Here is a 13,464-nt window from a genome sequence, read left to right on the forward strand (position 1 = left end):
CTTTGCACACTCTTGGCATTCTCTCAGCCAGCTTCACCTGGAATGCTTTTCCAACAGTCTTGAAGGAGTTCCGACATATGCTGAGCACTTGTTGGCTGCTTTTCCTTCACTCTGCGGTCCAACTCATCCCAAACCATCTCAATTGGGTTGAGGTCGGGTAATTGTGGAGGCCAGGTCATCTGATGCAGCACTCCATCACTCTCCTTCTTGGTCAAATAGCCCTTACACAGCCTGGAGGTGTGTTGGGTATTTGTCCTGTTGAAAAATAAATTATAGTCCCACTAAGCGCAAACCAGATGGGATGGCGTATCACTGCAGAATGCTGTGGTAGCCACGCTGGTTAAGTGTGCCTAGATTTCTTAAATAAATCACAGGCAGTGTCACCAGCAAAGTATTTTTCTTTATTTGAACTATTTTCTACATTATGGAATAATGTGAAGACATCAAAACTATGAAATAACACATACGGAATCATGTAGTAACTAAAAAAGTGTTTAAAAAAATCTAAATATGATTTTAGATTTTAGATTCTTCGAAGTAGCCACCCTTTGCCTTGATGACAGCTTTCCACACTCTTAGCATTCTCTCAACCAGCTTCAACTGGAATGCTTTTCCAACAGTCTTGAAGGAGTTCCTACATATGCTGAGCACATGTTGGCTGCTTTTCCTTCACTCTGCAGTCCAACTCATCCCAAACCATCTCAATTGGGTTGAGGTCGGGTGATTGTGGAGGCCAGTTCAAATTTGGACTCATCAGACCAAAGAACAGATTTCCACCGGTCTAATGTAAATTGTTTCTTGGCTCAAGCAAGAATCTTCTTCTTATTGGTGTCCTTTAGTAGTGGTTTCTTTGCAGCAATTCAACCATGAAGGTCTGATTCACGCAGTCTCCTCTGAACAGCGAATGTTGAGATGTGTCTGTTACTTGAACTCTGTGAAGCATTTATTTGGGCTGCAATTACTGAGGTTGGTAATTCTAATGAACTTATCCTCTGCAGCAGAAGTAACTCTGGGTCTTCCTTTCCTGTGGTGGTCCTCATGAGAGCCAGTTTCATCATAGCGCTTGATGGTTTTTGCGACTGCACCTGAAGAAACTTTCAAAGTTCGTGACATTTTCTGGATTGACTGACCTTCATGTCTAAAAGTAATGATGGACTGTCGTTTCCCTTTGCTTATTTGAGCTGTTCTTGCCATAATATGGACTTGGCCTTTTACCAAATTCGGCTATCTTCTGTATACCCCCCCTATCTTGTCACAACACAACTGATTGGCTCAAACGCATTATGGAAAGAAATTCCACAAATTAACTTTTAACAAGGCATACCTGTTAATTGAAATGCATTCCAGGTGACTACCCCGTGAAGCTGGTTGAGAGAATGCCAAGGGTGTGCAAAGCTATCATCAAGGCAAAGGTTGTGTACTTTGAACAATCTCAAATATAAAATATATTTTGATTTGTTTAAAACTTTTTTGGTTACTACATGATTCCATGTGTGTTATTTTGTTGTTTGATGTCTAAAAAAATCCCTGGAATGAGTAGCTGTGTCCAAACTTTTGACTGCTAATGTATATATTACCTCTATTACCTCTACTAACTTGTACCTCAGCACACTTGGTACCTGTACCCCATGTATACAGTGCCTTCGGAAAGTATTCAGACACCTTGACTTTTTCCACATTTTGTTACGTTACAGCCTTATTCTAAAATGGATTTAAAAAATTATCCTCAGCAATTTACACGCAATACCCCTTAATGAAAAAGTGAAAACAGTGTTTTAGAATTTTTAATTTGAAAATAAAAAACGGAATTACCTCATTTACATAAGTATTCCGACCCTTTGCTATGAGACTTGAAATTGAGCTCAGGTGCATCCTGTTTACATTTATAATCGTTGAGATGTTTTTACGACTTGACTTGAGTCCACCTGTGGTAAAATTATTTGATTGGACATGATTTGGAAAGGCACACACCTGTCAATATAAGGTCCCATAGTTGACAGTACATGTCAAAGCAAAAACCAAGCCATGAGGTCAAAGGATTTGTCCATAGAGCTCCGAGACAGGATTGTGTCGAGGCACAGATCTGGGGAAGGGTACCAAAAAATGTCTGCAGCATTGAAAGTCCCCAAGAACAAACTGGCCTCCATCATTCTTAAATGGAAGAAGTTTGGAACCACCAAGACTCTTCCGAGCGCTGTCCGCCCGGCCAAACTGAGCAAATGGGAGGAAGGGCCTTGGTCAGGGAGGTTACAAAGAACCTGATGGTCACTCTGACAGAGCTCTAGAGTTCCTCTTTGGAGATGGGAGAAACTTCCAGAAGGACAACCAGCTCTGCAGCACTCCACCAATCAGGCCTTTATGGTAGAGTGGCCAGACGGAAGCCACTCCTCAGTAAAAGGCACATGACAGCCCACTTGAAGTTTGCCAAAAGGCACCTAAAGACTCTCAGACCATGAAAAACAAGATTATCTGGTCTGATGAAACCAAGACTGAACTCTTTGGCCTGATTTCCAAGTGTTACTTCTGGATGAAACCTGGCACCATCCCTACAGTGAATCAGGGTGGTGGCAGCATCATCCTGTGGGGATATTTTTCAGCGGCAGGGACTGGGAGACTAGTAAGGATCGAGGGAAAGATGAACGGAGCAAAGAACAGAGAAATCCTTGATGAAAACCTGCTCCAGAGCCCTTAGAACCTCAGACTGGGGCGAAGTTTCACCTTCCAACTGGAAAATGACCCTAAGCACACAGCCAAGACCACGCAGGAGTGGCTTCGGGCAAGTCTCTGAATGTACTTGAGTGGCCCATCCAGATCCCGGACTTGAACCTGATCGAACATCTCTGGAGAGACCTGAAAATGTCTAACCAGTAACGCTCCCCATCCAACCTGATAGAGCTTGAGAAGATATGCTGAGAAGAATGGGAGAAACTCCCCAAATACAGGTGTGCCAAGCTTGTAGCTTCATACCCATGAAGACTCGATGCTGTAGTCGCTGCCAAAGGAGCTTCAACAAAGTACTGATTAAAGGGTCTGAATACTTATGTAAATGTGATATTTAATTTTTATTAATTTTCTTAATTTTTTAATTCGAAAAACCTCTTTTTGCTTTGTCATTATGGGGTATTGTGTGTAGATTGATGAGGAAATAAATCCAATTGAATCAATTTTAGAAAAAGCCTGTAACCTACCAAAATGTGGAAAAAGTCAAGGGGTCTGAAAACTTTCAGAATGCACTTATCATTGTTATTTTATTGTGTTACTATTTTATATTTTTTTACTTTAGTTTATTTAGTAAATATTTTCTTAACTCTTATTTTTCTCAAAACTGCATTGTTGGTTAAGGCCTTGTAAGTAAGCATTTCACTGTAAGGTCTACACCGGTTGTATTCGTTACAAATAACATTTGATTTGGTTTGACTTGATTTAGAAACTGAAGAATATCTGCACAAAAACTTTCACTGGAACTAAGGGGCCTAGCCTGAACCATGAATAATAGCCCCAAACCATTATTCCTCCCACACCAAACTTTACAGTTGGCATTATGCATTGGGGCAGGTAGCGTTCTCCTGGACTGCTAGATGGTGAAGCGTGATTCATCACTCCAGAGAATGCGTTTTCACTGCTCCGGAGTCCAATGGCAGCGAGCTTTACACCACTCCAGCCGATCCTTGGCATTTTGCATGGTGATCTTAGGCTTTCATTAAGCTCATTAAGCTCCCGACAAACAGTTCTTGTGCTGATGTTGCTTCCAGAGGGAGTTTGGAACTTGATAGTGAGTGTTGCAACCAGATGTTGCAAATAGATGATTTTTACGCGCTACGCGCTTCAGCACTCGGCGGTCCCGTTCTGTGAGCTTGTGTGGCCTACCACTTCATGGCTGAGCCATTGTTGCTCCTAGAAATTTCCACTTCACAATAACAGCACTTACAGTATGTGGACACCAGTCCATTGAGTGCTTTGTAGGTAAGCATGAACAATTTGAAGATGATCCTGTATTGAGCCAGTGGAGTTTGATGCAGTTAGGGGTGATGTGGTTCCAAGGTCTGGTGTGTGTGATTTGCACAGCTGAATTTTGAATATGTTGAAGTCTGTCCAGTGTTTTTCCGGGGAGTCTGTAGAGAATGGCATTGCAGTAGTCCAGGCGTGATAAAACAAAGGCGTAAATGAGGGTTTCAGCAGTGGGTCAGTGAGATAGGGTCTGAGTTGTGAGATGTTTTTGAGGTGGAAGAAAGCTGACTTGGTGACATTCTAGATGTGGGGTTCAAATGAAAGAGTGGGGTCAAACGTAACACCAAGGTTCCTGACTGCGGACTTGGAGTGGATGGTGCAGTCGTCGACTGTCATGTTGAGGGAGTTGGGGCCCATGAGCATGATCTCTGTTTTGTCATCTATTAATTTTAAAAAGTTATTGCTCATCCAAGTTTTCACTTCACGGAGACAGTCAACAACAGAGGGGGATGGCAGAGTGGAGTTGGGTTTTGTGTGGATCTAGATTTGTGTGTCATCTGCAAAACAGGGAAATTTGAGTCCAAATTGATGGAGGCTCTGACCAAGGGGTAGCATGTAAATACTAAACAGTAATGGACCTAACACTGAGCCGTGTGTGATACCTGGGGCAGACCTGCAGTTGCCAAGGGAGACAAACTTATTTCTATCAGATAGATAGGAGTGGAACCAGACAAGGGGTGATCCGGAAACTCCAAGAAGCCTCTCCATGCGGTCAGTTAAAATCTGACGACGATGTCAAATGCTGCAGACAGGTCCAGGAAGATGAGGATGGAGATGTTCCTAGCATCAGCAGTATAGAGAAGGTCGTTCACTGCCTTTAACAAGACAGTTTCAGTGCCATGCATAGCCCTGAAGCCCGACTCAAGGGATTAAAAAAGTTTATGAGAGGCCATGTGTTGTTGGATTTGTGATGCTACCACTCGCTCAAGCACTTTGGCGAGGAAGAGGAAGTTTGAGATATGCTGGTAGTTGTTGAGGATCTCAGGGTCCAGGCCCTGTTTTTTAAGGATGGGAGTTATAGCCTCTGTTTTCAGAGTAGGAACAATGCCAGATGTGAGGGATGCATTTACAGTCTTGGCCACCAGGGGGCAGAGAACAGGGCGGCATGTCTTAACTAAGGCAGAGGGCATGGGGTCAAGGGAGCAGGTTGTGGTTTTGGATTTAGAAAAGAGTTTAGTAATGGTGGTTTCATTGACAAGGGAGAATGCATTAAGTATTTTCACAGGTAGTGAGTCAGGTAGTCCTGTCGGGGGGAGCAGATGAAGGGGCAGACTGTTGCAGCTGTTGGTAGATAGCCTCCACTTTGTTTTGAAGGAAGGCCAGAAAACTGTCACAGAGGTCGGTGGTGATTGTGAGAGAGGGGTTGTCCAATAGGCGGAGAAGTTTGCTGATGGTTGAGAAGAGCACTCTTGGGTTTCCTTGTTCATTCCTTATGATGTTGGAGAAATAGGTAGATCTGGTTGTGGCAAGTGAGTCCTTTACTTGTGAATGTACGCCTGTGCTCTGTGCTCATTTCAGAGTAGCTGCACTGAGGCTCTCATTAGCCCAGCTTTATTTAGAAAAGCAATATCCTGCAGCCATTTGCAGGCCAGGGAGTTACTCCGACACACACACACACATATATATACACACACCCACACATACACACACAAACACACACACATGTTTTACGAGCCTGTGTTTACCCTGTGGTCAGCCAGGCTCTTTTTAATGTCCGTGACGCTCGGTGGCGCTACTATTAGCCCAAAAAGGGCATTATAAGTGCACACACTCATATACGCACACAACACACTCACACACCCATAAAGGAAGCATTATGAGCACTCACACACGCATGCACACACACACCTATAAATGCAGCATTATGAATGTGTGGGGTGGATGAAGTGTGCTCTGTTAGCATCGGCCATGTGGACACCGTTAGGGCTCAGGGGCTAAGGCTCAGTGGCTAGGGCTCAAGGGAGTAGAGTTTAGCATTTAGGGTTTAAGGGCTCAAGGGCTATGGTTTAGCATTTAGGGCTTAGGTGCTAGGGTTTAGGGTCTATGAATCCCCACTCAGGGTCAGACTCAAGATGTGGAAAGGAGGGAGACAGGCAGACTCTTTCACAGACAGTGCCAATAAATAAGTTTAGTCTTTAGGCTGAAGAACCGAAACATGCCAGCATCTCTCCTCCAAGGGAAAATAAAGTGATTCCTTTTTTGGCTTTTTCGTTGTTAAAGTTCCTCCTCTTCCCTCAGTCTGTTTCATATAGGGAGTTTGTCCCAAATGGAAACATATTCCCTATATAGTACACTACTTTTGGTCAGATCCCTATTGGCCCTGGTCAAAAGTAGTTCACTTAATAGGGAATAGGGTACCATTTGGGATCAGGCCGGGCTAGGGAGGTTTAGATAGAAGATGCAAAGAAAGAGAGAGAGAAAGACTACATGGTAGCTAGTGGAGATGACACTGCTAATAGTTCACAGATAAAACAGAGACTGAACGGAACTCACAGGTAGCCAAGAAAGTAGGGAATGCACACATGTACACTTGCTTACTGTCGCTCTCTCTCCGTCTCTCTCTTTCCCACATACTGAGCCACATGAACGAATACTACAGTACTTACCATAGAATTCTGTGGTAAACTGTTGTATACCGTAGAATACTATAGTACTGTAAGTAAGTCTGTGTGTAGCTGGTGTATAGGAGTCAGGCGCAGGACAGCCGATATGAGTAAATAACCGTATTTTACTCAACATATAATAAATGCAATACAAAACATAGCCCACAATAACAGACCTTCCTACACAGAAACAATCACTCACAAACAAACATGGGGGAACAGAGGGTAAATAATGAACAGGTAATTGGGGGATTGAAACCAGGTGTGTAAGACAAAGACAAAACAAATGGAAAATGAAAAGTAAATCGGCGATGGCTAGAAGGCCGGCGACGTCGACCGCCGAACCCCGCCCGAACAAGGAGAGGGACTGACTTCGGCGGAAGTCGTGACAACTACACACTGTATTATCCCTCGAGCATGTGTAGTACTTGCAATATAATGTTTACTATACTGCAAAAAAACACTGTAGTAAATACAACAGTAATATCAGCAAAACACTACAGTCCGCAAAAACAATCTTCCCCCTTCACATACATGCACGCATGCACACACAGAAACGCACTCACACACATACACACCTACACACACACAAGCATGCACACGCACGCACGCATGCACACGCACGCACGCATGCACACACACATTCCCAGGACTCCATCATCATTAACCATCTCAGGAACACAATGTTAAGCTCTCTTCCCCTGTCTCGTCCGCTGGTCATAGAAGAAATAGAACCTGCCCCAGAGGAGAGGAGAGGAGCAAGGCAGGGAAGAAGGGAAGGAGGAGCTGTGGTGAAAGAGAAAAAGAGGAAAAGGAATGATGGGAAGGAAGGTCATTCTGTGGGCCAAGATGACAGTACTGTGAGAATGGGGTTACCCTATTCCCTTTATAGTGCCTTGGTCTAAAGTAGTGCACGATATAGGGCATAGGGTGCAATTTCAGAAGCAGACAGAGTCCTGCAGTTGGTGCAGGTATTTTAATTTGTTTTCCTCTCCATAAAGCAGTCTTTGATCCTAGTACTCAGCTGGCTGGCTGGCAGGCTGGCTGGTGTCTGACTCACTGTCTGACTGGCTGGCTTGCTGACTGGATGGCTGGATGAATGGATGGTGGGTGGGTGGGTCTCTGGCTGGTAGCTGACTGACCGGGTAGGTGGGTGGCTGGGTGGGAGGCTGGCTGGCTGGATGAATGGATGGTGGGTGGCTGCTGGCTGGCAGTTGACTGACTGACTGGCTGGCTGGCTGACTGGTTTGCTGGCTGGATCGCTGGATGGCTGACTGGCTGACTAGTTTGCTGGCTAGCAGGTTTTCTGAATGGCTGGCTGGCTGACTGGTAGGCTGGCTGGCTAAGTACCTGTGTCTGTGTGGGTGTGTGTGTTTGTGTGGGGGGGCCATAATCAGCTCCAGATGATTTTGAGCGTGTGCCAGATGCCCAAAATAGCAGTGCTCCTTTCCCAATGGCCCTCCAACTGGCCCTGACAAACATTATAGCAACTCCATGTTTACCATCACACTATTTCACTCTCACTCGCTCACGCCGTATCCTCTCCTCGCTCTATATGTCCGCTCAATCGAAAATGACTTTTACATTTGTATCGCAGAATCTGCCACTCTTCAGCTTTACAGATTGAATAGAACCCTTACTGTAGTACCCTGTAAGCCTGATACACAGATCCTTTCAGAGAGAAATAGAGACACGCGCACACATGTACACACACATTTTTATCCGTGAACGTGATGTTTGAGTTCTGCTGAAGCCTGGCTTGCACACGATTTTGAATAACATCCAAGTTGAGAAAGGCAAGAAAGAGAGAAAATAAGGGTGGGTGGAGAGGAGAGAGATAAATTGAGGTCAGCAAACAGGGGAAGAAAGGAGTGGAGCAATAGGACACACACAGTCTGGCAGGTGGCTGTGGAGAAAAGGTGTTATTATTACATTAGGGACGGATCGCAATTTACTGGGGGGGGAGGGGTGGTCCAAAATAGGGAGGGTTGTCAAACTTTTTGTTTTGCTTTGGGGAGGGTTGTGTGTTTTTTTTCATTGGGCACAGGGGAGGGTTGTGTGTTTTTTCCCTGGTTAATTTCTTCCATCCTAGCCAAATTTCCTCATCAGCTTGCATGCTCCTCTCCTATATCAATGTGTTTTGGTACTTCCCTTATGTACTACGCTTTTCAATGTGCTAACTTTTACTATACCACAGGTCAATACAGTCTACCAGTGGTCTATCCTGCCCTCATAGTGACAATAGTGGTAGGTGGATTGTTTGTCCAGATCTGCAATAGACTAACTAGCAGTCATACCACACATACAAATATTCAAAGCTGCATACATTTTTTTATATGAATCAACAAGAACAAATAGGAATAGCTGATAGGCCGCGGACACGCCAGGTGCATCATTATGCATGAATGTACAGAGAAGACATTAAATACACAGTTCAAAAAGCTCTCCTATTGATCTTGTTTAGGAACAATACAACAGCAAAATGCAATGAATAATTGCATTATTGTTTTCATGTGAGTACAAAATTCTAGGCTGCAGTGAAAATGTAATTTGAATAACGACGCAAAAGCTTTTGGATTTGAATGTTTCAGTCGATTTGGATCAGTCGTGGGTCTACTCTCTACAGTTTATAAGGTCTAGATAGACGCAATAGCAGGACAGTCTGGCTGTATTTTTACTTCTGATACTGAATGTTGCAAGTCATCATTCTCCCAAGTCGACCTACAATAATGGGGCCACATATCCTCCCAGCAGGCCCAGTTATTCAGGAAAGCTTAACACACGCTCTCAAACCAAATCAAATCAACTGTATTTGTCACATGCGCCGAATACAACAGGTGTAGACCTTACCGTGAAATGCTTACTTACAAGCCCTTAACCAACAATGCAGTTCAAGACAGAGTTAACTTCTACGGGATCGGTGTCCCTAAACCAGGACAGTTGTTGCTCAATATGCGATAATGAAATCGAATCACATTTTTATTAGTCACATGCGCCGAATACAACAGATGTAGACCTTACAGTATAATTGCAAGCCCCTAACCAACAATGCAGTTTAAAAAAATATGGATTAGAATAAGAAATACAAGTCACAAGTAATTCAAGAGCAGCTGTAAAATAACAAAAGCGAGACTATAAACAGACAATTTTTAGGGCTTTCCTCTGACACCGCCTGGTATAGAGGTACTGGATGGCAGGAAGCTTGACCCCAGTGATGTACTGGGCCATTCGCATTACCCTCTGTAGTGCCTTGTGGTCGGAGGCTGAGCAGTTGCCATACCAGACAATGATGCAACCAGTCAGGATGCTCTCAATGGTGCAGCTGTAGAACCTTCCCTCCTGAGGGGGAATAAGTTTTGTCATGCCCTCTTCACAACTGTCTTGGTGTGCTTGGACCATGTTAGTTTTGTTGGTGATGTGGACACCAAAGAACTTAAAGCTCTCAACCTGCCCCACTGCAGCCCGGTCGATGAGAATGGGGGCGTGCTCGGTCCTCTTTTTCCTGTTGTCCACAATCATCTCCTTTTCTTGATCACATTGAGGGAGAGGTTGTTGTCCTGGCACCACATGGCCAGGTCTCTGACCTGCTCTCTATAGGCTGTCTCGTCGTTGTCGGTGATCAGGCCTACCAATGTTGTGTCATCAGAAAACTTAATGATCGTGTTGGAGTCGCGCTTGGCCACGCAGTCATGGGTGAACAGGGAGTACAGGAGGGGCCCCGTGTTGAGGATCAGCGTGGCAGATGTGTTGTTGCTTAACCTTACCACCTGGGGTTGGCCCATCAGGAAGTCCAGGATCCAGTTGCAGAAGGAGGTGTTTAGTCCCAGGGTCCTTAGCTTAGTGATGAGCGTTGTAGGAACTATGGTGTTGAACTCTGAGCTGTAGTCAATGAACAGCATTCTCCCATAAGTGTTCCTTTTGTCCAGGTGGGAAAGGGCAGTGTGGAGAGCGATTGAGATTGTGTCGTCTGTTGGAGTGGGTCTAGGGTATCCGGGATGATGCTGTTGATGTGAGCCACGACCAGCGTTTCAAAGAACTTCATGGCTACCAATGTGAGTGCTACAGGCAGTAATCATTTATGCAGGTTACCTTTGCTTCCTTGGGCACAGGGACTATGGTGGTCTGCTTGAAACATGTAGGAATTACAGATTCAGTCAGGGAGAGGTTGAAAATGTCAGTGAAGACACTTGCCAGTCGGTCCGCGTATGCTTTGAGTAGACATCCTGGTAATCCGTCTGGCGCCACTGCTTTGTGAATGTTGACCTCTTTAAAGATCTTGCTCACATCGGCTACCGAGAGCGTTATCACACAGTCGTCCAGAACAATCCGAGCAGCTGTTCCTCATGCACCTAGAATCTACCGCTACAATATAGCCTAAATATTTAGCATAAATGGTTTTTTTTTATGACTTTTTTTAAAATTACCTTTTATGTGTGGCATACACATGCTTTAATCTGATCAGGCTACTTCAAAAGTCTCATGTAGGCATGCGCACGTTCGTCCAAAATATAATTCCAGCATTCTCAAAATGGCTTGACATTAACCAGGTTTCCATCCAACCTTTTCATGCGAGTAAAGTAGCCTACATGTCTGGTAAAATGTATCACCACATCATGGGAAAGCATGCAGTTTATTAGGCTACAGATTAAGTTATGATGAACTTCACAGGGTGGTGAAAGTGCACAGTGATGAGGGTGATGCTCCTTTCAATAAATATCAAGGGTCTTATTGTGGTGACATGATGATCGATGCTTGGCTGCCATTTGACAATAAAGTAGGTCTGCTCATAAGTAGGTCTGCTCAGCCGCGAAGTGGTAGGCCACACAAGCTCATAGAACAGGACCGCAGAGTGCTGAAGCGCGTAGCGAGTAAAAATTGTCTGTCCTCGGTTGCAACACTCACCACCAAGTTCCAAACTGCCTCTGGAAACAACATCCGCACAATAACTGTTAGTCGGGAGCTTCATGAAATGGGTTTCAATGGCCGAACAGCCACACACAAGCCTAAGATCACCATGCTCAATGCCAAGCATCAGCTGGAGTGGTGTAAAGCTTGTTGCTATTTAACTCTGGAGCAGTGGAAACGTGTTCTCTAGAGTGGTGAATCACGCTTCACCATCTGGGAGTCCGACGGGCGAATCTGGGTTTGGGAGAACGTTACCTTCCCAAATCCATAGTGCCCGAATGCATAGTGCCAACTGCAAAATTTGGTGGAGGAGGAATAATGGTCTGGGGCTGTTTTTCATGGTTTGCACTAGGCCCCTTAGTTCCAGTGTAGGGACATCTTAATGCTACAGCATACAATGACTTTGTAGACTATTCTGTGCTTCCAACCTTGTGGCAACAGTTTGGGGAAGGCCCTTTTCTGTTTCAGCATGACAATTCCCCCGTGCACAAATCGAGGTCATTACTGAAATGGTTTGTCAAGATCAGTGTGGAAGAACTTGATTGGCCTGCACAGAGCCCTGACCTCAAACCCATCGAACACCTTTGGGATGTTAGGGGCCTAATCCCCCAACATCAGTGACCAACCACAATAATGCTCTTGTGGCTGAATGGAAGCAAGTACCCGCAGCAATGTACCAACATCGAGTGGAAAGCCTTTCCAGAAGAGCAGAGGCTGTTATAGCAGCAAAGTGGTGATTAACTCCATAGTAATGCCCAGGATTTTGTAATGAGATGTTCCACGAGCAGGTGTCCACATGGTCATGTGGTCAGTGGCGGCTGCTGAGGGGAGAACGTCTCATAATAATGGCAGTAACGGAGAAAATGGAATGGAAACCATGTGTTTGATGTATTTGATACCATTCCAATCCAGTCATTACCATGAGCACGTTCTCCCCAATTAAGGTGCCACCAACCTCCTGTGCATGTAGTGTTTTTTAACTGACAAATAAATCAATCAATCCAAACTATGCAGAGGCAATTTGATGAATGGAAAGAGACATCTGTTACAAAACAGCAAAAAGTTGAATGACATTCATAGATTGTCAAGCCAAGCTTTCAGTACCGGGTAATCCTACAGAGTAGGGAGGGATGTGTTTTCTGTTTGTCCAGATTGATAGTCTATTTATTGTGGTGTTGAAAATGCAAACCATGTCTGTATGTTTTGTTTATTGGTTGTTTGGTGCATTGGCACAGAAACCTGTTGGTGGAAAATTGATTGCATATATTTCCTATATTTATAATTATAATTTCCCCCTAGCTGATCATTGTCAGCAACCGGAAGAGTGTGTTAAATGTAAAATATTTTTTACGTTGGGGAGGGGGGTGCATCATTTTTTTCTGACACCTTGAGTTGGATCAACAATTTATATGCTCTCCGTGAAAACGCTAATCTGTTTCAAATCGATGTCCTTTCCCCTCTATCATCTTTCCCCTTTATGTCCTCTTACCTCAACCCCTCTCTGTCCTCTTTCCCCTCTTTGTCTTCACCCCCTCTCTGTCCTCTTACCCTCTCTCTCTGTCCTCACCCCCTTTGTGTCCTCACCCCCTTTACTTCGTCCCTCTCTACCCTATCCCCTGTGTCTTTCTACCCTTTACCCTGTCGGCCGGTCTCCCCCTCTCTGTAAAAGCTCTCTCTCTCTCAATTCAATTCAAGGGATTTATTGGCATGGGAAACACATGTCAACACTGCCAAAGCAAGTGAAATAGATAATAAACAATAAAAATGAACAGTAAACATTACACTCACAGAAGTTCCAAAAGAATAAAGACATTTCAAATGTCATATTATGTCTATACAGTGTTGTAGCGATGTGCAAATGGTTAAGGTACAAAAGGGAAAATAAATAAACATAAATATGGGTATTACAATGGTGTTTGTTCTTCACTGGTTGCCCTTTTCTTGTGGC

At 44.3% G+C, this 13,464-nt stretch overlaps 1 protein-coding gene across 1 annotated transcript in view; it reads left to right on the top strand.

Moving 5' to 3' along the window:
• igfbp-3a2 (insulin-like growth factor binding protein 3 paralog A2) overlaps positions 1-13,464 on the top strand; it is a 55,467-nt gene that overhangs the window by 41,428 nt on the left and 575 nt on the right.

The sequence above is a fragment of the Salmo salar genome, chromosome ssa23 (assembly GCF_905237065.1).
Source record: "Salmo salar chromosome ssa23, Ssal_v3.1, whole genome shotgun sequence".
Taxonomy (NCBI): Eukaryota; Metazoa; Chordata; class Actinopteri; order Salmoniformes; family Salmonidae; genus Salmo; species Salmo salar.